This window comes from Schistocerca americana, chromosome 4 (genome assembly GCF_021461395.2).
Source record: "Schistocerca americana isolate TAMUIC-IGC-003095 chromosome 4, iqSchAmer2.1, whole genome shotgun sequence".
In the NCBI taxonomy this organism is placed as follows: Eukaryota; Metazoa; Arthropoda; class Insecta; order Orthoptera; family Acrididae; genus Schistocerca; species Schistocerca americana.
Genome location: NC_060122.1, coordinates 140,699,004 through 140,722,327, shown reverse-complemented (window position 1 = coordinate 140,722,327; position 23,324 = coordinate 140,699,004). Strand labels below are relative to the sequence as shown.

General features: G+C 48.9%; 1 protein-coding gene across 2 annotated transcripts in view; it reads right to left on the bottom strand.

The window, feature by feature from the left end:
• Positions 1 to 23,324, bottom strand: part of LOC124612437 (alpha-1,3-mannosyl-glycoprotein 4-beta-N-acetylglucosaminyltransferase A) — a 787,568-nt gene that overhangs the window by 356,208 nt on the left and 408,036 nt on the right. The window lies entirely within an intron of this gene.

The following is a 23,324-nucleotide window of genomic DNA, read 5'->3' as shown; positions in this document are numbered from 1 at the left end:
CCGTTAGACACCGCCAGACCCATCTTGAGTACACTATTGAACATCGTAGAGTGCGGATAATTGCATCCACACTTCCTTTGCTGGTGGACAGATGCAGCGGCAACTGCCGAGTGGCAATGCGTCTGTCCTCGCGAATGACAGCATCAGCTCGCGGCAACATGTCAGGTGTGACAGCCGTGGATGGTCTCCCCGACCGCTGCAAATCGTGGAGCTCCGCCGAACCACCTTCTGATGACCTCACCCTCCGTGCCCAGCGACTAACTGTACTTCTGTTGACAAGAGGAGCTCGATAGACTTTGCACAAGCGTTTTTGAACATTCCCCACAGTTTCTTTCTCTGCAGTGGGAAATTCAATGACGGCATGTTGCTTGTAACATACAGACGCCATTTTGAAACTGTCCTGCAGCTACGCTATCTGTCGAAAGTGACGGAAACTTTGTGCGCTCACTCAGGGGACTTCAAATAATACAGGGTTATTACAAATGATTGAACCGATTTCAAAGCTCTACAATAACTTTATTATTTGAGATATTTTCACAATGCTTTGCACACACATACAAAAACTCAAAAAGTTTTTTTAGGCATTCACAAATGTTCGATATGTGCCCCTTTAGTCATTCGGCAGACATGAACCCGATAATCAAGTTCCTCCCACACTCGTTGATGCGAGCTCGCAGTTCTGGCACGTTTCTTGGTAGAGGAGGTTTAAACACTGAATCTTTCACATAACCCCACAGAAAGAAATCGCATGGGCTTAAGTCAGGAGAGCGTGGAGGCCATGACATGAATTGCTGATCATGATCTCCACCACGACCGATCCATCGGTTTTCCAATCTCCTGTTTAAGAAATGCCGAACATCATGATGGAAGTGCGGGGAGCACCATCCTGTTGAAAGATGAAGTCGGGGCTGTCGGTCTCCAGTTGTGTCATGAGCCAATTTTCCAGCATGTCCAGATACATGTGTCCTGTAACGTTTTTTTCTCAGAAGAAAAAGGGGCCGTAAACTTTAAACCGTGAGATTGCACAAAACACGTTAACTTTTGGTGAATTGCGAATTTGCTGCACGAATGCGTGAGGATTCTCTACCGCCCAGATTCGCACATTGTGTCTGTTCACCATTAAGAAAAAAATGTTGCTTCATCACTGAAAACAAGTTTCGCACTGAACGCATCCTCTTCCATGAGCTGTTGCAACCGCGCCGAAAATTCAAAGCGTTTGACTTTGTCATGGGTGTCAGGGCTTGTAGCAATTGTAAACGGTAAGGCTTCTGCTTTAGCCTTTTCCGTAAGATTTTCCAAACCGTCGGCTGTGGCACATTTAGCTCCCTGCTTGCTTTATTCGTCGACTTCCGCGGGCTACGCGTGAAACTTGCCCGCACGCGTTCAACCGTTCCTTCGCTCACTGCAGGCCGACCCGTTGATTTCCCCTTACAGAGGCATCCAGAAGCTTTAAACTGCGCATACCATCGCCGAATGGAGTTAGCAGTTGGTGGATCTTTGTTGAACTTCGACCTGAAGTGTCGTTGCACTGTTATGACTGACTGATGTGAGTGCATTTCAAGCACGACATACGCTTTCTCGGCTCCTATCGCCATTTTGTCTCACTGCGCTCTCGAGCGCTCTGGCGGCAGAAACCTGAAGTGCGGCTTCAGCCGAGCAAAACTTTATGAGTTTTTCTACGTATCTGTAGTGTGTCGTGACCATATGTCAATGAATGGAGCTACAGTGAATTTATGAAATCGCTTCAATCATTTGTAATAGCCCTGTACATACGTAACGTTTCGCATTCGTAGAATGCGGTGTGACAGCTGAGAAAAAAAAATGCGGTGCATTACTTTCTGGGTAAATCTCGTAATATCTCTAATTATTAATCGAACCCACAAATAATGAGAAAAAAGAATGGTTTAAATCGGTCATGGTCTTCCGCTAACGCAACAGCTGTCAAGTTTAAGAAAATACCGGAAGAATTCCAAGCCAAACCTGGCGTGGGTCAAGGAAGCCGGGAAGCCCACGCCTCGACTCCCTACCCACGCTCGGCGCCAGTTTTCTGTCAGTCGACACTTGTTCCTCGTGTTTATTCACTGTTCCAGTCATTGAAATTGCATTTACAAATGGTCCAAATGGCTCTGAGCACTATTGGACTTAACATCGAAGGTCCTCAGTCCCATAGACTTAGAACTACCTAAACCTAACTAACCTAAGGACATCACACACATCCATGCCCGAGGCAGGATACGAACCTGCGACCGTAGCAGCAGCGCTGTTCCGGACTGAAGAGCCTAGAACGGCTCGGCCACAGCTGCCGGTTAAATTGCACTTACAACAAAATTATGATTTTGTGTTATGATGTGGCGATAAGACAGGTATTTGGTTGGCCTTATCTTAGGTACCTAGAGGTTTATCACCAAACAAGCTTTCTACTCCTGAGGACGTGATTTGGCGTTGTTCGCAGGGGAGGTATAGGTTGGCCCTTGAAGTTTACAGTAAGAGCGTCAGTCTTTGAGAAGTTGCCGGCGCAAGCAGCTATCAAAAAGGTTTGTTTCAGAAATCCTTCATCCCTACCCGTAGTGATATGACAACCGTACAATTTATAAACGCATTGCATCAGAAATAACCTAAGCATATCATACCAAAATGATGTAAATAAAGGTTCATTTGAACTGAAAATTGACGAGTACATGCAGAAATTTTCATTTCTTTTTTTGACGCAGCAGGCTGTAAAAGCCTCAGTGTACTAAATCGTATTCCTAACAAAAACCTCGATGTATGTAATTACAATATTAAATCCAATTGTGATAAATATATATATATTTATATTTTACACCTGTTACTGACGGTTTATTTTACCCAATACGAGTCTACGAAATAGGAAAATTGGGCTTGGCAGAAACCAAGAAACGTAATAAAATGCGTGAAACTCTTAACTGAGGAAAGTTTGCTGAGACGAACATAGAGATGTTTTCGTTATAACGATACTGCTCTCAAAATCGACCATGTCTGTTTTCAACACAAGTTCAGATTTCAAAGTACCTTCCCGCTGGATGTACTAATAAAATGGGAGAGGTTCTACGTTTCCTAAACTCTCCTGTGATCGAAAATGACAGTTTTTTCAATGTTAAACAGTTTTGCTTAATAATACCAGTGAGTTTCTAAAATAATTTGTTTTGGAATATTTTAAATTTTACTTTTATTTTTCTCCTTTAACATATCTACCATTTTAAGTAAATTTTTCCCATTTTTTCATCAACTTTGTGGGCAATGGGTGGCCTAAACACGGTGACAAATTCAAATAACTGTTTTCTGAGGCTGTAACACATCTTGTAAACAGTTACATCCGGATGGCGGTAAGCTGAAAATATTGAAGAGTACAGGCGCATTGCACTGCCGCGGAAGTGTCAAAATGTTACAAAACACAAATTACGGAACCACGTATAGAAAGCATGATGCGATTGGAAACACTTTTCGTCGTTCAGAGGCGGCTAGGCGGACAGTGCAATCTTTAGCAGATTGTCGACATCATCCGTGGTTGGAAACGTTTAGAATTTCAGTTTTATGACAGCACGAACAATAGTAACACCACCTTAATAGCCAAGATGACAGGTTAGCAAGCAACAGTTCAAAGCATAGCTTGAGTTACAGAGAATAGAGGGAATGTACTGTTAGGGATCTCGCAGGGTAAATGTCTTTTGTATTTTGGGATCGCTACGAGTTGATTGTTCTTTAATAAGGAAACTTCTTTAGATACTTTAACCTTCCTTGGTTGCACAAGTTCATTGCTTTAATAGGGTTTCCATTTCTAGCCGGGCCCTCGTCGGGACACAGACAGTGGTGTAGAAATGAAGTAAAAATTTAATACAATTACGTTTTATTTAGAACACAATACCATGGAACTTGTTGCGGCAGAACTACTTGGTACACCGTATTTTTCGAGAGATTTCACCTTTGTCATCAAGTCTTTCCTTTTACATATTTATAAAACCCCACGCAAGTCAACTTTTAGTTATCAAGTCCGATGCGCCTACATCAGTGAAAATGCTCTTTCCACAGTGGCAATACTTTGCAAAATCGGGACAAAATTTTTTCTTGTCGGGATGTCGGGACAAGAAGGTCCATAACGGTGATGGTCCCTATATATGGGGACGGATGGCAACCCTACCATCCAGACAAATGTTTAACGAAAAATCCAGAGTGCAGAACCAGGACTAACTTGCTACTTCTGCTTTTCGAGGACAAATAGGCCTATTCCAAAGACTGAGCTACTCAAGCACGACACTCAGCTTTACTTTCGGCAGTACCTCTATTACCTTCCAAATTTCACACAAGTTCTGCAAACATTGCAGGACAAGTACTCCTGGAAGAAAGGATATTGCGGCGATTTGGCCAGACCACGGCTTGGGCCCTTGGGGGATTGTTTCCAGAATAAATGTTTACTTCTGCAGCTGAGTGTGTCCGGAAGGAAAGCTGTGAGGGCGGGCAGTGACTGATGCTTGAATGCTCAGTCGCGAAAGCACGTACCCGCGAAAGGTAAATGGTCCAGGTTCGAGACCCAGTCCGACACTTTTAATCTGACAAAGTTTCACGTAGTATCCTACCAAAGCATCCAAGTCCCCCGTTTTTCACACAGCTTATCCCCTACAAGTTATCACTCCCAAATAGTCGACAACCACTGACCATAAAACAGGCTACCACAGTTCAACATTTCTTCTAGCGCTCACCATCTCCTCCATATTAATATCTACGAGTCCTACTGATATTTTGTCAAGAACTGAGTATTTGAACAATGTCTTGTGATTTATCACCTCAAAGGTCTGATAGCCTCGAACAGTGTCGTCATGTCAAAGTGTGAAATGTATCGTTATGGTGCTGTCCCTTCTCTGGGACACACTAATATTATTTCCATGCCTAGATTGTTCATCTGTGCTTCACCTGTCAAGAAATTTTCAGTTCACCGAGAGTTGTAAAGAGAAGATCAAGTACTAACTTCGGAACTACTCAAATGTGTTGTTCCCGCAGTTCATATCTTACGTCATGATTTACTTTTCACGCGATAGATACTCCCTCGGCCGTGTGTGTGTGTGTGTGTGTGTGTGTGTGTGTGTGTGTGTGTGTGTGTGTGTGTGTGTGTGTGTGTGTGTCCTTAGCATAAGTTAGTTTAAGTAGCGTGCCAGTCTAGGGACTCAGCAGTTTGGTCCCTTAGGAATTCACACACATTTGAATATTTTGAACATATTTTCGGAGTCTATGTTAATTTCTACGAAGATCATTTTGTATTGGATAAAACAATGAACTGTGAATATGTCTTACATTGTACGGGAATCTGTCGTTTGCTCGAGAGAGGTATCTGATCGAAACTACCTGGACACCCTACGTAATGCGAAAGTAAGCGCTGTATGTCGCCACAGGCGGACTCGCCAGAATAAAAGGAGGCGGGGAATACTGTGTTGTCAGCAGAGAAGCAGTGACAGTATAGTTCGTTGGTCAATAGAGCTCTGTGACTTCGAACGCCGGCTAACCACTGAATATCACTGAGCAGCAAATCCATCAGGGACTTTCGAACACTTCTAAAACCGCCCAAGTAGAGTATTGGTCATGTGATTCTGAAATGGAAACTTCGTAGGGTACGAAGGTGGTTGGTTGGTTTGTTTGGGGAAGGGGACCAAACAGTGAGGTCATAGGTCCCAGTGGATTAGGGAAGTATGGGTAAGGAAGTCTGCCGTTCCCTTTCAAAGCAACCATCCCGGTATGTCCCTGAAGCGGTCTAGACAAGCACGGAAAACATAACGATGGCCGGACGTGGGTTTGAACGTCGTCCTCGCAAATGCGCGTTCAGTGTGATAACCACAGCGCCACCACTCTCGGTGGGGGCGAGTTTATTCGTCTGTTCGGAACGGAAGGCCGACAGCGTGTGTCCCCTTTCTGCCGATCGCCCATGACAGAATCGAGACGCACTCCCTACACTCTTTCTCAAGCGATGTTACAGAAACTATTCGAAAAAAAAATATTTTTGCTTACTTATAGCTTTATATGTCAGCTTCATGACGTGCCCATCACTCGTTATGGTACTTATTGTGATATTGGCGTGGAAGTAAGACACGGGGCGAAAATTGAAAAATCCAGTGAAATATAGGGGTGGTTTTGAGTTTCGTGCATATTACATATGTTGCTACGTACGAAATTTAGGTAATATATTGAATTTTTCTTTAGAGTTGGGTGGAGGGCTATCTGTTACCAATCGCGAGAAAGTGGATCTGACGTAGTACATTCATTTGCGATCGCGCGCTCCAGTGATAAAAGCCAGAGTGAAATAACCACAACGGAAATCAGATTTTGGTAAATGACAGCATTCAAAGAGGAGAGTATTTGGCCATATGGTTATTTTACGGAACTTCATCAGCCATGTTATTCCACTAACTACACACTTTCTCGATGGAAGAATGTATTTTTAAGGGCCCTCAGTGGATGGTGGAAAGTGGAACACCGTGGGTTTTAGAACATAAGTGAAGACATTAAATGTTTGTTTTTGTACTGAGGATATGGTTTTTCATAAGCTGTTGATCTTATTCCTCAGCTTCTCGCCTAATAAACTTAATAAACCATGTTTCAGAATTCTCTCGCAATTGCATCTGGGCAACATGTTAGTGAAGTGACACCATGTAAACTCCGCTTTTTTTTTGTAAAAGAAGCAGGTTTTACACAAAATTCGCCACTCGTGACGCTTCTCTGAAAGTTACAAATGGTTAATAAGCCTCGTGAAAAATCTCTGCTTGTGTTGCATTTTCAGCGGAGTACATTTTAGATACTAGCCAATGCAGAGGTGACAACTTTGTGAATTGTCACCATGCAAGTGTGGGCGTGGAGGAGCTTAATATTTACAAAAAATGTGAGCGTAGGCTTCAGTTTAAAACGGCACTTCCACTTCAGCTCTCGACTTTTCCCCTGCAGAGCCAGCCCCTAACCCCCACCACTACTTCTTTCCCCACACATGCCCTGCCGATTGCCCACCTTCTGGCCACGTTATTCTGCGCGAACACTGAACCGAGACCAGGCACATCTCATGTAGGCCTACTGACTGGAATCGTCAAGCACTGTGCAGGCTCATTGTGTAAAGCCACATGAAATCACCAAAGTGAATCAGTTGTAAGTTTCAGAGTGCTACCAGCAGTCCAACCAACACTGATTGTGCATAGGGTGTGACAATGAGGTACAAGGGTCGAGCAGGTCCTCATAAGCCACACATATTTGAGGTTAGTACTGAACAATGCTTCAGGTGGCATAAAGGGAGACATCACTGGACAGCAGATAACTGGACGCGAGTGATTTAGAGTGATGAATGACTATATCTCTTGGCAATCCGAGTAAAGGGTTTGGATTTGGCAAATGCCTTGCAGGACGTCATCTGCCGTCATGTGTAGTTTTTTTTTTTTTTTTGGTAGGGTTTAAGGGCGCTCAACTGCTGAGGTCATTAGCGCCCAGTCACTGGTGTTAGAGCACAAGGAACCTGCTAAAACTCAAGGGGATGGGGGGACATCAAAAGGACCTGACAAAGATGCAGATTAAATAAGTAAAAAGGTTAAATGTCTTTGGTCAAGCCAGTTAAAGTTATAAAACGCAGAAGACGAGCAGCTGCTCGAGCGTCATCAGCTAAAACATCCGGTAAGGTAGATGGCAGGGACAGGACAACACGAAATTGACTAAAACGGGGACACGACAATAAAACATTGCGCACCGTTAATGCCTGACCACAAGGGCACTGCGGGGCTGGGTCACCAGAGAGCAGGTAGCGGTGGCTAAACCGGCAATGCCCAATCCGCAACCTGGTCAGAAGGACCTCCTCGCGCCGAGATGGTCGGGAGGAAGTTGTCCAAGCAGTTGGGAGCGGTTTTACTGCCTGGAGCTTGTTTCCTTGGAGGGATGACCAAGCATCCCACCACAAGGACACAAGCCTCTTACATACAGCCCCACAAACGTCAGATGACGGGACACAATGGGAGGCTGGCCGAGGCTGAAGGACTGCAGCCTTGGCTGCAGCATCCGCAGCCTCATTCCCAGGCACTCCTACATGTCCGGGGACCCACAGAAAGCTGACAGAACCGCCATTATCAGCGAAAGAATGGAGGGACTGCTGTATTCGTTGAATCAAGGGATGGACCGGATAGGGAGCCCCAAGGCTCTGAAGAGCACTGAGTGAGTCAGTGCAGAGGACATACGATGAATGGCGGTGGCGGCGGGCATACTGAATGGCCTGATGGAGAGCAAAAAGCTCGCCCGTAAAGCTGGAACATTGGTCAAGGAGCCGGTATTTAAAGGTGGCGGTCCCGACGACAAAGGCACAGCCGACACCATCGTCAGTTTTGGAGCCATCGGTGTAAATAAAGGTGTGACCAGCAAGTCGAGCACGAAGTTCGACAAACCGTGAGCAATACACTGCAGCCGGAGTACCCTCCTTCGGGAGTGAGCTGAGGTCGAGATAAATACGAACCGGAGCCTGGAGCCAAGGTGGTGTCGGGCTCTCACCCTCTCTGAAGGTGGTAGGGAGGGCAAAATCCAATTGTCGAAGCAGGCGACGGAAGCGGACTCCGGGGGGGCAGCAGGGCAGACACATACAACCCGTACTGACGGTCGAGAGAATCGGCGAAGAAGGACTTGTAAGAGGGGTGTTCGGGCATAGACAACAGCCGGCAGGCATACCGACACAGCAGTATGTCGCGCCGGTAGGTCAATGGTAACTCGGCAGCTTCAGCATAAAGACTCTCGACAGGACTAGTGTAGAAGGCTCCGGTCGCAAGACGTATCCCCCGATGGTGGATGGAGTTGAGCCGGCGTAAGAGGGATGGCCGAGCGGACGAGTAGACGAGTAGACGAAGCTCCCATAATCCAGCTTCGATCGGACTATGGACTGATACAAGCGAAGCAGGACAGTGCGATCCGCTCCCCAAGATGAACCGCTAAGAACTCTGAGGACATTAAGGGAACGTGTACAACGGGCCGCCAAATAAGAGACATGTGGAGACCAACACAGTTCCCAGTCCAACGTGAGCCCTAGAAACTTAGTTGTGTCCACGAATGGGAGAACAACGGGACCGAGATGTAAGGATGGCGGAAGGAACGCTTTATATCGCCAAAAGTTGATACAAACCGTCTTCTCTTCAGAGAACCGGAAGCCATTTGCCACGCTCCATGAGTAGAGGCTGTCTAGACAACGCTGAAGGCAGCGCTCCAGGAGGCATGTTCTCTGGGCACTGCAGTAGATCGCGAAGTCATCGACAAAGAGAGAGCCTGAGACATTAGGTGGAATGCAATCCATAATTGGATTGATCGCGATGGCAAAAAGGGCTACGCTCAAGACGGAGCCCTGAGGCACTCCGTTCTCCTGGAGGAAGACGTCGGACAATACGGAACCCACACGTACCCTAAACTTTCGATCCGTTAAAAAGGAATCAATAAAAAGGGGCAGACGACCGCGTAGGCCCCACTTGTGCATAGTGCGGAGGATACCTCCTCTCCAACAGGTATCATAAGCCTTCTCCAAGTCGAAGAACACGGCTACCGTTTGGCGCCTTCGCAAAAAGTTGTTCATGATGAATGTCGACAAGGTCACAAGGTGGTCAACAGCGGAGCGGCGGCGACGAAAGCCGCATTGGACATTAGTAAGTAGTCGTCGAGATTCAAGAATCCAAACTAACCGAGCATTAACCATGCGCTCCATCACCTTACAGACACAGCTTGTAAGAGAAATGGGGCGGTAACTAGAAGGAAGGTGTCTATCCTTCCCGGGTTTGGGTATAGGAACAACAACGGCGTGACGCCAACGCATGGGGACCTGACCTTCGGTCCAGACGCGATTGTAGGTACGAAGAAGGAAGCTTTTGCCCGCCGGAGAAAGGTGTGCCAGCATCTGAACGTGAATGGCATCTGGCCCCGGAGCAGAGGACCGGGACAGTGCAAGCGCACGTTCGAGTTCCCGCATAGTAAAGGGGGCATTGTAAGTTTCCAGATTCAGCGAGTGGAAGGAAGGTCGCCGAGCCTCGTCTGCCTCTTTCCTGGGAAGGAAGGCAGGATGGTAATGGGCGGAGCTTGAAACCTCCGCGAAAAAGCGGCCAAAGGCGTTGGAGACAGCCACAGGATCAACAAGGACCTCATTACCTGAGGTCAGGCCAGGTACTGAGGAGTGGGCCTTAATGCCCGACAGCCGGCGCAGGCTACCCCAAACAACGGAAGAGGGAGTAAAACTGGTAAAGGAGCTCGTGAAAGAGGCCCAGCAAGCTTTTTTGCTGTCTTTGATGACTCTACGGCATTGCGCTCGGAGTCGTTTGTATTCAATACAATTCGCCAACGTAGGATGGCGGCGAAAGGTGCGTAAAGCACGTCGTCGAGCACGGATAGCGTCCCTACAAGCCTCGTTCCACCAGGGGCGGAAACGCGACGTGAAGAAGAAGAAGTACGAGGTATGGAACGTTCGGCAGCATGGATAATAACAGCCGTGAGGTATTCGACCTGACTGTCACAACTGGGAAAATCGTGGTCCGGAAAGGTCGCCAGGGAGGAGTAAAGTCCCCAGTCAGCTTTCAGTATGTTCCAGCGCGAAGGACGTGGGGATGGGGTGTGGTGCAGGAGACGAACGACACAGGGGAAGTGGTCGCTCGAATAGGTGTCAGAAAGGACATACCACTCGAACCGACGGGCAAGAGTGGTAGAACAGATCGAGAGGTCCAAGTGGGAGTAGGTATGAGTAGAATCCGAGAGGAAAGTCGGGGCGCCGGTATTGAGGCAGACAAGATTGAGATGGTTGAAGACATCCGCCAAGAGTGAGCCTCTTTGACAGGATGCAGGAGACCCCCAAAGGGGATGATGGGCATTGAAGTCGCCAAACAATAAGAACGGCGGGGGAAGCTGATCGATCAGGTGCATCATGTCAGCCCGACTAACAGCAGATGACGGTGGAGTGTAGACGGTACAAACTGAAAAAGTAAAAGCAGAAAGAGTAATGCGGATAGCTATTGCTTGGAGTGGGGTGGTCAATGGGATGGGATGGTAATAGACATCGTCCCGAACGAGCAACATGACCCCACCATGAGCTGGGATACCATCCACAGGGGTGAGGTCATACCGCTCCGAGGTATAGTGGGAAAAGGCCATACGGTCAGTGGGGCGCAACTTGGTTTCCTGGAGACCAAGGACGAGCGGACAGTGCAGGCGGAGGAGCAGTTGTAATTCCTCCCGATTAGATCGAATACCTCTTATGTTCCAATGAAACAACGCCATTGCTAGTCAAAAAGTTGGGGGAACGAGACGGGGAAGAGCTGGTCACCTCGATGGCCGCGGAGGGCCAGGTTGCGAGGCAACAACGCTACAACTGACGGCAGGCGGATCCTGTTCCATCGACTCGTCGCCAGCTGCGGCCGCTGTCCCTGATTGTGTAGGAGGGGCCGCATCATTTGCCGACAAAAGGCCGGCGGAACGCCTGGCAGCAGAGCGTCCCGGCGAAACTGAGGACGGCCGGGAGCAGCGACTCACGGATGAAGCGTCAGATGAAACGCGCCGGGGTGGAGAGGGGGATAGAGACTACTTCTTGGAGGCCTTCTTGGAAGGCCGAGGAGGCACAGGGATGGTGGGCTGGACCCGAAGAAGGTCCTCACGCGCGGGGTCCGTTTTGGAACGCCGGACCTCGGAAGCTGGGGTCCGGAACGTTTCTCCGATGGACGCCTGAGAAGAGGATCGCTTCTCAGGTGGCGTGGGGAGAGGAGGAGGAGGAAGGGTGGCCCCTGGGGCAGGGGGGGTGGGAGCCGCGGGGAGGAGGATTTGGAAGGGAGGGGTTTGGGAGGCGGAGGCAGAGCCCCCTGATGGGCAGAGGAGGCGGAGGGGGGACAGGATAGAGGTGAGGATACAGCGGAAGGAGTGGACACAACTGAGGCAAATGAAGTGGCCAGTGACACGGGATGAAGGCGGTCATACTTCTTCCTGGCCTCAGAATAAGAGAGCCGATCCAAAGTTTTGATTTCTTGTATCTTTTTCTCCTTCTGATAGGCGGGGCAGTCTGGGGATCTAGGCGAGTGGACGCCAGGACAATTAGGGCACCGAGGTGGTGGGGTGCAAGTATGTTCCTCACGAAGAGGACGTCCACAGTCGCCACAAAGGGGCTCAGCCTAACACCGTGACGACATGTGCCCAAAGTGCAAACACCTAAAACAGCGCATAGGAGGCGGGACGTAAGGTCGCACGTCGCACCGGTAGCACATCACCTTTACCTTCTCCGGGAGAACGTCCCCCTCGAAGGCGAGGATAAAGGCCCCGGTGTCGATGCGACGGTCTTTGGGGCCGCGCTGGACTCGCCGGACGAAATGCACGCCGCGGCGCTCCAGGTTGGCCCTGAGCTCCTCATCAGATTGTAGCAGGAGGACACGATGAAAAATAACCCCCTGCGTCCTATTTAGTGCCAAATGTGGGACAATGGATACTGGGATGTCCCCTAGGCGGTCGCACGCCTGGAGTGCCACCGACTGTGTGGCAGAGGTGGTCTTGATAAGAACGGACCCTGATCGCATCTTGCTGAGAGCCTCGATTTCCCCGAAGACGTCCTCAATGTGCTGAACAAAGAACATGGGCTTGGAGGTGGCGAACGTCCCCCCATCTGTTCGAGAACAGACCAAATAGCGGGGGAAGTACTTCGCCCCAAGCCGGCGGGCCTGTCCCTCCTCCCATGGAGTGGCCAAGGGGGAAAGGGCAGGAGAACCAGAACTAGAAACGGTACCTTTTCGTTTGGAAGACTCGGCCGCAGAGCGACCTGATACGTGGTGACGTTTCATGTGCGAAACGTCCGCCCCGATACCACCCACTCCGACCAGGGGTCTCCCCACAGGCGCCACCCAGCCGCAGCAAGGGCCACCTGGCAGGATGACCATTGCCGGGAGTCCTGATGCCCCAAGGAGACGGGCATCTACTCCTTGGCCAACGTGGGGAGGGTGCAGCTCAGGTATCGGCAGTACGATCCCTGTGTTGTCAGGGGGCTACAACCTAGAGGGTACATGACGACCCCACCACAACGGGCTGGCTACCGTGCTGGATTTCTCGTGCCATGGAAAGTCCATCATGATCGCTGGTGCATATGGAGATGCACTATGGGCGTAACTTGGACAACCCATCAGGCGTTTAGGCCCAATTTGAGGAATAATGGGTATGGTTACAATGCCGGTGCAATGCTGAGTGCCAAGGTCTTAGGTTGGTTGGTTGTTTGAGGTTAAAGGGACCAAACAGCAAGGTCATCAGTCCCTTGTTTCAAATAGACTCCATTCTGCTAACGGGACATCTCAATATAGTCAGAAAAATAAAACGGATAAAGGGGAAACGTAAAAGGGCAGTCACGTTGTCATTAGTAAAAACAAATGAGGGAAGTTGGCAAGAGAACGAACCCAACACTATGCTGAAACAGCATAGGCAAGACCACCTGTGACTTAAAAGGTACAACTGCTATAATGCAGAAAGTACGTATGGGAATAGAAAAACTAACCAAGCCTTAAAAAGAAGGGGTAAAAACAGAGTAAAAGGGAAAGAAAAGAGGATTCCGGTCAGGGAGGTGAATCGGGAATCTCTGAACACTGCCTACAGTGGGAGACACCCAAACACTCACCGCCCTGCCCCAACACCAGAGGGAGATTAAAAACTTTAAAACTGAGAATAAAAACCACTCTCCCGGAGGAAACCTAGAACCAGAGAGACCATCCGGGAATCGTCAGCCAACATCAAAGGTAAAGTGTGGGGGAGTCTGTACTTAGCACGCAGAGCCAAAAGAAGGGGGCATTCAACCAAAATGTGGGCCACTGACTGGAAGGCTCCACAACCACATAGCGGGGGTGGCTCATCACGCAAAAGGAAACCATGGGTCAGCCTGGTATGGCCAATGCGGAGACGACACAGCGTGGTCGAGTCCTTGCGGGAGAGGCTAAAGGAAGAACGCCATGGGCCTGTATTCACCTTAATGGCACGAAGTTTATTAGACAGTGGAGTAGCCTCCCAAGAATTGGCCCATGACTGTGCAAAGTGGGATTTGATGTGAAGCCGTAAATCCGCTGCAGGAGGGGTTACAGAAAACGGGGGGTAAGTAACTGCTCCCCCAGCCAAACGATCAGCGAGCTCATTACCCGGGATACCCACATGGCCCGGGACCCATAGGAAGTCAATGGAACAAGCAGCATGGTGAAGATCAGCGAGATGGTCATGGATGGCAGAGACCAAGGGATGGCGCGAAAAACACCGGTCAATAGCAAGAAGGCCACTCATCGAGTCCGTACATAACAAAACGCGGTTGTGTTGGGATTGTTTAATAAAGGTAAGGGCCCGGGAAATTGCCATCAATTCCACAGTAAACACCCCACATCAGGGTGGCAGTAGATGATTTTCCGTTCCAACAAAGGACGTGAAGGCATACCCAACATGATCAGCAGATTTAGAGCCATCAGTGTAAAAAACAACAGCATCCCGAAACTCCCATAAAATTTGGCGGAAAAAGGAACGGAACACCACCGGGGGGATGGAATCTTTCGGACCGCGGCGGAGATCCATCCGAATTCGAGGCCGAGGAACTAACCAAGGAGGGGTGGAGGGGAGGGAGCGAGGAAGACAGGACAAAGAAGGAAGCCGAAAATCACGGGTAAGAGACGCAAGGCGCAGCCCAACCGGTAAACCCGCCCGAGGGCGGGAGTCAGGCGGGCGACGTCCATGGTCTGGGAATAGGATAGAATAGGAAGGATGAGCGGGAGAAGAACGGATAGTAAGGGCATAAGACACCAGAAGCTGGGACCGCCGAACAGAAAGGGGGGGGATCCCAGCTTCAACCAGGAGACTATCAACAGGGCTAGTAGGGAAGGCACCGGTGGCCAAACGGATACCACGATGGTGGACTGGATCCAGCACGTGCAGCGTGGAAGGAGCAGCTGAACCATAAACTTGACAACCATAGTCCAAACGTGACAGAACTAGAGCACGATAAAGATGGAGGAGGAGGGAACGGTCCGCACCCCAGGAGGAGTGGGCAAGGAAGCGAAGGACATTGAGTTTACGGAAACATCCTACCTTCAGGAGTCTGATATGGGGCAGCCAAGTGAGCTTGTTGTCGAAAAGAAGACCTAGGAAACGAAACTGTGGAACCACAGGCAATCTTTGTGCAGCGAGATAGAGCTCTGGATCAGGGTGGACCGTAGTACGGCGACAGAAGTGGACCACCCGCGATTTGAAAGGAGAGAATTGAAACCCGTGGGAGAGGGTCCATGCAGAGGCACGCCGTATAGCCACCTGGAGCTGCCGTTCTGCAGATGGCATCGAGGAGGAACTAACCCAAATGCAGAAATCATCCACATACAGGGCAGGGGCGACCAAGGGACCGACAGAGGCCACAAGTCCATCGATAGCAATGAGGAAAAGAAGGACACTCAAGACAGAACCCTGTGGGATGCCCGTCTCCTGGGTCCGTGGAGAACTAAAAGCAGTACCAACTCGAACTCTGAATGACCGATGGATCAGGAACTGGCGGATAAAAATCGGGAGTGGGCCCCGAAGACCCCACTGATGAAGGGTTAGTAAGATGTGATGGCGCCAGGCCGTGTCATAGGCCTTGCGAAGGTCAAAAAACACTGCAACCAAATGGCGGCGCTGGGAAAAAGCCTGCCGAACTGCGGATTCCAAGCGAAGTAAATGATCGATTGGAGATCGTCCCTCTCGAAAGCCACACTGGTAAGGGGACAATAGATCCCGAGATTCGAGGACCCAAGTGAGCCGACGGGCTACCAGCCGTTCAAGTAACTTACAACCAACATTGGTCAAACTAATTGGCCGATAGCTGTCAACAGATAGGGGGTTCTGACCAGGCTTAAGGACAGGAACCACAATGCTATCCCTCCACTGAGAAGGGAAGTCACCCTGGAGCCAGATACGGTTAAACACCGGAAGAAGATGGTGCCGTTGTGGAGCACCGAGATGATGAAGCAGCTGGTTATGAATGGAGTCTGGGCCAGGAGCTGTATCATGAGAAGCAGATAGAGCAGAAAGAAATTCCCATTCAGTGAAAGGTTCGTTGTAAGATTCTGACTCACAAGTGGTGAAACATAAGGTGACAGCTTCAGCCTGCTGTTTTTGATGAAGGAAAGCAGCTGGATAGGAGGCCGACGCTGATGCCACTGCAAAATGGGTCGCAAGATGTTCTGCGAGAACTAATGGGTCCGTACAAATGCCATCTGGGAGGTGAAGGCCTGGGAGGGTGGACTGCCGATGGCAACCTTGGAGAGAGCGAAGTGTAGCCCATACCCGTGACAGAGGGACAGTGGAACCAAGGGAAGAAACGAATCGTTCCCAACATATCCGCTTGCTCTGTTTGATTAAATAACGGGCTTTAGCGCGAAGGCGCTTAAAGGTAGAAAGGCTGGCTACAGATGGGTGCCTCTTAAACTGTTGCAAAGCTCGACGGCGTCACGGATGGCAATGGCAATGGCCGTACTCCACCATGGGACTTGCCGACGACGAAATTGTCCAGATGAGCGCGGGACAGCAAGGTTAGCAGCGCGAACAATCGCGTCAGACACGTCACGTAGGACGTCATCAATACAACCCGACAAAGAGGGAGAAAACTCGACCTGTGCAGTATATAGAGGCCAATCGGCACGGTGGAAAGACCAACGAGGTAACCTCTCCATCGGGGAGCGGGAAGGGAGCGTGATGATCAACGTGAAATGGTCACTATCACAAAGGTCGTCGTGTGGCGACCAGTGTAATGAAGGGAGGAGAGAGGGAGAAGAAAGAGAAAGATCAATGGCAGAAAAGGTACCATGACCAGCACTGAAATGAGTAGGGGAGCCATCATTAAGAAGGCACAGGTCGTGGTCTGCAATAAATTGGTCGATAAGAAGACCTCGTCTAGATGGAAAGGCACTGCCCCACAAAGGATGATGAGCATTAAAATCCCCAAGGAGGAGGAAGGGAGGAGGAAGTTGCTGAAGAAGGGTGGTTAAGGCAGCAGGTGTAAGAGTCCTGTCAGGAGGGAGATAAAGATTGCATACTGTGACTGCAGAGTCTAAGTGGACCCTAACAGCAACTGCTTCCAATGTAGTTTGGAGAGGAATCCACGTGCTAGCAATGTCTGTACGGACCAACGTACAAACGCCACCAGAAGCCCGCAAGGGTCCGACCCGATTTCGACAGAAAACACGGAACCCACGGAGGGTCGGTGAGTGAGCATCAGTAAAATGAGATTCCTGGAGAACCACACAAGCTGCTGAGTAGGACGAAAGAAGGGATTTCAATTCCGGAAGGTGACGATAGTAGCCATTACAATTCCATTGGAGAACCACAGAACGATGGTTTAAATGAGGGCTGAACACGCTAAATCCAGTCATACCGCCGGGTCCCCACCCGTCACCGACAAGGAGGGGGCGACATCCATAAACGACAGGTCAGAATCCGGTTGTGAAGCCGGGGAAGGGACCTCCGGTGACACCAGAGGCTCTTTGTCCCGGGACTTATGTTTCTTCTTCTTTTCAGGCTGAGATCGAGGAGGGCTGTGTGGCATAATGGAGCCAGCTGCAGCAAGATCAGGAACAGAAAGAGACCGGGCGACCTGGGGGCCGATAGACCGCGGCTCTCGCGGTCGCCGCGCTGCAGCAGACCTTTGACCTGGAAGGTGCCGGGAAGGGGCATCCCGGGAGAGGCGCCCTTGACCGGCAGACGCCGAAGGAGTGGGACACTTCTCCGGCTGGGGAGGGGGAGCGGCGCCCAGAGGAGAAGGTGTGGGAGCCGCAGGGGAGGGGGGAAGGAGAGGGGTCCGGGACGGGGGTAAGGAAGGGGGAGGAAGGGATGAAGATGTAACCAAGGCGTAACTAGATGTCATGGACACAGGGTGCAATCGTGCATATTTCTTACGGGCCTCTGTGTAGCTTAAACGATCAAGAGACTTATACTCCTGTATCTTTTTTTCTTTCTTATAGACTGGGCAATCTGCTGAACGTGGAGAATGACTACCATGACAATTTACACATACAGGAGGGGGAACACAGGGACTCCCCTCATGGAGTGGACGTCCACAGTCACCACAGAGAGGGTCCTGGGCACAGCGAGAAGACATGTGGCCAAAACGCAAGCACTTAAAACACCGCGTAGGAGGTGGGATGTACGGCTTCACATCACAGCGATAGACCATAATCTTAACTTTCTCAGGAAGGGTATCCCCTTCAAAGGCCAGGATAAAGGCACCAGTATCAATACGATTATCTTTAGGACCCTTCTGAACACGCCGAACAAAGTGAACACCCCGCCGTCCGAGATTGTCCCGAAGTTCCTCATCAGTTTGAAGGATGAGGTCTCTGTGAAAAATCACACCTTGTACCATATTTAGAGACTGGTGAGGGGTAATGGACACGGGAATTGTGCCAAGATGGGTACAGGCACGAAGGGCCGCAGATTGGGCAGCCGAAACAGTTTTTATCAGTAATGAACCTGACCGCATCTTGCTCAGGGAGTCCACTTCGCCGAACTTGTCTTCAATGTGTTCCACAAAGAATAAAGGTTTGACACTGGTGAAAGTATCTCCATCAGTCCTGGTGCAAACTAGATAACGGGGGAAAGGTTTTGCCCCTAGACGACGGGCCTGACCCTCCTCCCAGGGGGTAGCCACGGAAGGGAAGGCCGAAGGGGCAAGAGAAGCAGCACTTGAGGAATCAGTACCACGCAGAGAGACGGCCGCAGAAGAGCGGCCAGAGGTTTGGACCCTTATGCGTTTCATCTGCATAGCGTCCGCCCTGATACCACCCACTCCGATCAGGGGCTCTCCTCACGGGCGCCACCCAGCCACAGCAAGGGCCGTCTGGCACGGCGGCCATTGCCGGGAGTTCCGATGCTCCAGGATGACGAGCAACCACTCCAAGGCATGCATGAGGAGGTCACAGCTCAGGTATCAGAAGTGTGATCCCTGTGTGTTCAGGGGGCTCAACCAAAAGGGTACATAGCGACCCCACCACACGGGCTGGCTACCGTGCTGGCTATGCACCCTAGTATCAGACAACGACGTGAAAGAAAAGGTGGAATGTACTAGGAGGGCGCACATCTGAGACACTAGGTAAGGTGCTCTTCCCCAAATGGCTCACACTACGGAAGAGAAATTTTGGAATGGAGGTCAAACCCCAGAGGGGGACCAAGGAATGCCAAAAGGAGGAGATGATTACGCAACAAAGCCAGAGTGTAAAACCAACAGAACCAGGAGGATAGCGGGGGCTAACATAAGCAAGGACACCAATAGAGGGAGAGGAGAGGGCGAGGGGAAAGGGGTATGGAGGGGAAAGGAGGGGAAGGGAAAGGAAATGCAGCCCGGGAGAGAAAGAAGGCTGCAATGGCTCGGGGCCCCGTGCTCGCCACGCACGTATCCACGAAAGAGTTGTGGACCCCCTGGGGGGGCCAAGGTCTTAGTGCACTTAGGACCAGTGGTACACCACGTAAGGTGTCCTTCCCCAAAAGGCTCGTACTTCTGTAGAATTTTGAAAAATGGAGGTCAAACCCCAAGGGGGACCATCACATAGAAGGCCGAAACGGTTGAAACTCCTTTTAGTCGCCTCTTACGACAGGCAGGAATACCTCGGGCCTATTCTTACCCCGGACCCGCAGGGGGGCGTCATGTGTAGTGCCAACACTGTAGTACGGAGATGGTGACGTATACGACATGGGACTATTTTTCGCGGATAGGGTGTGATCCCTTATAGCACTCGAGAAAACGCTAAATATGGAACGGTATGATCACATTGACAGCATTGCGTGCTATGTACAGCAGAGGTACACTTCGGCGACGATGATTGTATTAGCATGGCATTGCACCCTGTTATGAAGCAGCACCTATGAGGAAATGGTTCGTGGACAACATTCTTGAAATGGACTGGCCTGCCAAGGGTTCAGATCTGAACCCAATGGAACAACTGTGGAATGAGGTAAAACGTAGACGTCAGTCCAGACCCCAAAGTCCAACATCACTACATCTACATCGATACTCTGCAAATCAAATTTAAGTGCTGGCAGAGGGTTCATAGAATTACCTTCACAAACCTCTATTACTCCAATCTCTCATAGCGCGCGGGATGAATGAGCACCTATATCTTTCCGTACGAGCTCTGATTTCCTTTATCTTGTCGTGGTTATCGTTTCTCCGGATGGAAAAAGTTGGTGATAGGAATTTCGTGAGAAGATTCCGTCGCAACGAAAAACGCTTTTCTTTTAATAATGTCCATCCCAAATCCTGCATCGTTTCTGTGACACTCCCATATTTCGCGATAATACAAAACGTGCTGCCTTTCTTTGAACTTTTTCGATGTGCTCCCTCAGTCCTATCTGGTAAGGATCCCACACCGCGCAGCAGTATTCTAAAAGGACGGACAAGCGTAGTGTAGGCAGTCTCCTTATAGGTCTGTTACATTTTCTAAGCGTCCTACCTTCTCTGGTCTTAGCTCTAGATGTAAAATGGACTGCCATTCCTCCACCGACTTCCAGACACTTTACTGAATGTGTCCCCAGTAGGGTTCAGCCGTCAAAGGCGAACGACGGGCATACCCTATATGAAAGTCCACTACTACATGTCTGTGTACTTTACCTCAGATAGTGAACTTTGGTTGCACATTCTGTATAGAATCTTCCAGGGCTTCTGTTGACCCCCAGGCTGTCCCATTCACTATCACGAGAAACGCCTTTTAGGACCAATATGATGAAATGAGATGATGCTGAAAGGAACAGGTAGAAGTGTAGAGTAGCGCACAACCCTGAACTATGAAGTACCTTGTTCTCACCGATAAGTGCGCCATTTAACTTTGGATGACGTTAGTTCAAATTGCAGATGCCGTTTTAGAATATTCTCTCCTTTTGTGTCCAGACTCTCGTACGAATTCGAGGGTGTACTGAAAGTACTAGAAATGTGGTCTTATTTGCTTTACCAAATGATACGCGTCTTTACAGATGCGCTGCAGGCGGAGTGACTACACAGGTGTTTCAGGACTATCCTTACGGGTGAATAACTTCCAAGCCTAAACTACGTCCGGTCTTCAAGATCTTGGATAAATCAGGGCACAATGTGTCCGACATGTAGAAAAGTAGCAAGCTTTCTCATTACTAATGATTCTGAACTCGTTTCAATAATTTCAAATACCTAGGAGAGAGAAATGTAAAGGTATTAACAGGGACGATCGTATAAAACTCGGCTGTATGAGAAAAGACTGCCACCACTGACACGAATCATTAACTGGACGAGGTGATTGGCACAGGCTAGCTTGCCACATATGGGGAGTTCAGAGCACAAGGAAATCTAGTCCAGTTTTGGTTATTTTGGCCTCCTCCCGCTTTAAAGTACTATTCATGAAGCCGCTTTCAGAGCATAAAAGATTCATGGCTGGATAATATAAATAACTGCTCTAGGATTGGCACACAGTTGAGCATGGCAGTAAGCAGACGTGTTCAGAGCCCAGTAGGAACATGTCCACTGTCACAATTTGCATGGTTTGTTTAGTTTGTGTGTGAGCTCTAATTAACACGGACTGATGAGTAATTCGTATAAAGATACAGAAGATAAAGCGTCGGACTATCAGCATTCTAGGTCAGGTAAACTAATAATTACTTTAAGTTTGATAAGTGAGAATTATCGAGTAAATTGCCAGAGTGGACTGTTGAGCTTAAATGTGTGATAACGTTTTATGATACTTGCGCAGGCACTGTATGTTGTATCAGTCCATTTTCCTTTTAATGCAGGAGAGAACACAGCAGCTGAGGAAGATGGAGCTTTTGCAGTAGCTGACTGTCTGCAATCATGATGGAGCAGAGAGTCGAGGAATTTGACATCCTGGGAAGTGAAAAAGGAACATTTGAAGACGACAGCGAAACTGTAGGAGGAAGTATACGACAAGGACGAGAGCGTTCTCTCTAAAAGCCTTCCTGCTAACGCCCCCTGCTGTAAGTTGCAATGCCGCATTCAAAGGAGAGAGGAAACATGTTTCGTTCCTTCTGGAAACCTAGTCATTACATACGGGCTTTTTCAGTCAGCTCTGATTACGTCATCTCGGGAAAAGAGTTGGTTCTGGAAATTCTAAAGCGATTATCTTCAAATATTTAAGGATTGGTATCTTTAAGGATGTGTAACCTCGACACACGAAATCCTAAGACCTACTAGCTTAAACAGGAAAATTTAAGTTTCATTGTGTCTCGTGAAGAAAAATCAAGACATTAGCGTGAAGCCTCGGCCACTGACCACGCATTCTTGGTATCAGGACATTCTTGCTTACCTAATTATAGTGATTTTGGTTTTGATGTAAAAAGCCAGTGGGAAAACTTCGCACAGTTACACACTAAATGATTGGGTGGATAATGTTAGACAAGCAAAGCAAACGTTCCCTAGATTTTGAGGTCATTATGAAATTTTGAGGCTTACTGTCCTTCAGAGACGGGAGAACGAAGGAAATAGTCTACCTCGACTGAGATATACGAGGAAGGGGAATGGCTTGACTATTGCAACGGTAACTACACCAGTTGAGGATAGCGATACAAAAATGTGAATAGAAAGAGGTAGCTAAATTCTATCTAAATTATTGCTGGGATCGCTGAATAGAAGGCTATATGGCAAGCTGATAGATGGATTCGGGAGGAACAGTTCGGATTTAGAAGAGGAAAAGCATAAAAAAGGCTACTGGCTTGTTAAATATCATAGGGAAAGATTTGAGAAACGTAGAAAAATTTATGCTGTTTTATTGATTTGGAAAAGCTTTCGACAGAGTGCAATAAGACAAGCCGATGGATATTTTTAAGAGGAATGGAGTAGATTGGAAGGTGAGACGATTGGTACAGAGCCTATATTTACAACAGAAATTGAGAATAAGGACTGGAAGTGAAATGTCTGAAGGAAGCAGCACTGCAAGGGGCGTTAGACAAGTTTGGTGCCTCTCACCTTTATTGTTCAATTTATGTCTGGGAAAGATTATTGCGAAAGGCTTAAATGCAAAATGTGTATTGGTGGAAAGAATAGAATGCGTACGATTTGCTGGTGACATGGTATTAGTGGCAGAAACTGAACGAACTGCAAATAAAATGCAATAAGATCTGAATGACGTTTGTATGGAATATGGGGCGAGAATCAATACAGCAAAAACAGAGTACGGTAGTCGGCAAAGGAGAATGGCATGTATTAAGATGGGACACGTTATTAGTAGCCTAGTGCGAGCATTTAAATAATTTGGAGTACGATTACTGAAGACTTGACTTACCGTCAGGTGGTGAAAACTCGCTTTGCTATGGCGAAGGAGGCATTCAGTAGAAAGATGGGGCACACT